This window comes from Musca domestica, unplaced genomic scaffold (assembly GCF_030504385.1).
Source record: "Musca domestica strain aabys unplaced genomic scaffold, Musca_domestica.polishedcontigs.V.1.1 176, whole genome shotgun sequence".
NCBI classification, from domain to species: Eukaryota; Metazoa; Arthropoda; class Insecta; order Diptera; family Muscidae; genus Musca; species Musca domestica.
In genome coordinates this window covers 726202-728975 of record NW_026712234.1, presented here as the reverse complement: position 1 = coordinate 728975, position 2774 = coordinate 726202, and positions in this window count along the sequence as shown.

Here is a 2774-nt window from a genome sequence, read left to right as displayed (position 1 = left end):
AAGGGGTATATGCAAAGACGTTGACCTACATAGCCAATATTCCAGCAGAGACTTTAGTACCCATTACAAACTATCATTACGAAATTTGAAACAATTCCGGTTAACAATGTCGCTAAAATCAGAATAGCAAATACATGGTGGCTATAAATAAGCGTGGACCTATGAAACCCTTTTTCAATACCAAAGTTTCTGCAGACAAAACACACATTTGTGTAAAACTTTAAATTCGTTCGGAAGCTAGAGTTATTTCCAAACACGGACGGACAGACGGAAGGTCATCGTTAAATGTATATTTTGAGGTGTTACAAACGGAAAGACATATATAATATACCTTCCCTACTATGATGGAGGGCATTAAAAATGTATCGCGGCAATAAATATATATCAAATTCGTTGGACTATTATGTCTGGAGTATTTTGGAAACCAGGTTGCCGCTAAAACATACCAAAGTGTCGATCACCTCAAGCAAGCGCTTCGCCGGAAATGGGCCAAAATACCTGTTGTGCGTTGGTATGAATAAAACCACAACAATTTAATTTTTTTTTTTAAAAAATTAATGTTTAATTTCCAAAAGACAAAATAGAACTCTCTAGAAAATGTAAAAATTATTTTGTTGTCACCAAATACAAAAACTGAAAGTCAAGGCTAACTTGACGAAAAAAGAAAAAGAAAAAATCAAAGATGACTTGATCACATAAAAATAATATTTTTAAAGTAAATTATTATTGAGTACTTTCCGGCCGCCACAGTACTCCCCCTCCAGCGTTGTCATTCAGCGAAACGAACTTTCTTTGTTACAGATTTTGGATTTTGTCCTTGATTGTTGAATTCATTAGATAATATACACGGTTTCAATCTGTCAATAGAAACTACTTTCTCTTTTCCTTCAACAAGAATCTTGAAAATTTTTCCGTTCCTTGAAACAACTTTATGTGGGCCTGTGTATGGTGGTTGTAACGGTTTCTTCACTGCATCATACCTTAGAAAAACATATTGACATGTTTTCAGTTGATTGTTGATGTAAATTTTGTTACTACTGTGACATCCTGTAACTACTGGCTTTGTACTATTCATCTTGTTCCGGAATAATGTTATCCAATCAGATTCATCTGAAAGCTGCTGTGTGTCAATAATAAGTTCTCCAGGCAAAGCTAAACTACTTCCATAAACCATTTCAGCAGGAGATACATCAGTATCGGTGATAATTCGGGTTCGTAACCCGAGTAGGATGAGCGGTAGTGCACCTACCCAGTCATTACTATTTGTACATCTTATAGCTGATTTTAAAGTTCTGTGCCATCGTTCTACCAATCCATTTGCCAGAGGATGATAAGGTGTTGTGTGTTTCATTCTTGATCCGCATAATTTCGCAAGTTGCCTGAATAATCTGCTCTCAAATTGTTTACCTTGATCCGAAATAATTTCCAATGGCACACCAAATCGTGAAATCCATAGACTGACAAAAGCTGAGGCTACTGTTTCAGCCCTAATGTCTGCCAGAGGAATTGCTTCTGCCCATTTCGTGTACCTGTCAATACAAGTTAAGAGATATCGATAACCTTGACATGGCGTCAATGGTCCAACAATATCTATGTGGATGTGCTTGAAACGTTGAGTTGGTGGTTTGAATTCACCATACTCACTTTTCGTATGACGGTGAACTTTGGATCGCTGGCACTCGATACAACTTCTAGCCCATTCGCTCACATCCTTCTTTAATGACTTCCAGATGTAACGTGACCGAATTAAATTGACTGTACCTTTAACTCCAGGGTGTGACAATCCGTGAATAGTATCAAAAACTAACTTTCGAAATGATGGTGTTACGTAAGGTCTGATGGTAGAGCCTGACACATCACAGTAAATCTCAAATCCTTCATTCTTCATAAGTTTTAGCTGTAGACCGGACATTTTGCCGTTTAATATTGATTGCAATTCTTCATCGGATTGTTGCTCTTTTGCTAGTCCTTTAAAGTCAATGCAATGGGGCGTTCTGATTGTTTGCACACGCGACAATGTATCGGCCACCACATTATTTTTACCACTGATATGGCGTATATCTGTTGTGAACTGCCCAATGTAATCCAGATGTCGAAGTTGTCGTGGAGATGCCTTTTCCGGACGCTGCTTAAAAGCGTATGTTATAGGTTTGTGGTCCGTAAAAATGCAGAACTGACGACCTTCCAAGAAATACTGGAAATGCTTCAAAGTGGAATATATTGCCAGCAATTCACGGTCATATGCACTGTATTTAGCTTGAGCAGGCGACAATTTCTTAGAAAAAAATCCTAGTGGCTTCCACTCACCACTAACATACTGTTGTAGGACACCACCCATGGCAAAATCGGAAGCGTCGACACAAACTGATGTTGGTGCATTTTCGCATGGATAGGATAATAATGTTGCGTCTGCCAACTCTTTCTTGCAATTTTCGAAAGCTTGTGTCCGTTCCTCAGTCCACGTTATATCGCTGTTATCGTTCTTCACATTGGCGTTGTAAATGCTATGTAAAATTGCCTGTGACTTTGCAGCACCTGGTAGAAATCGTCTGTAGAAGTTTATCATACCCAGAAAACGACGAAGATCTTTGACAGTGCTGGGTCTCTTATATGCTTGTATTACCTGAACTCTGCTAGGAAGAGGTCTTAACCCTTCTTTTGTTACGAGATACCCAAGAAATTCCAATTCCGCAACTCCAAAAACAATTTTATCGATGTTGATAGTTAAACCATATTGGCGCAGTTTCTCGAATAATCTTCTAAGATGATTTTGA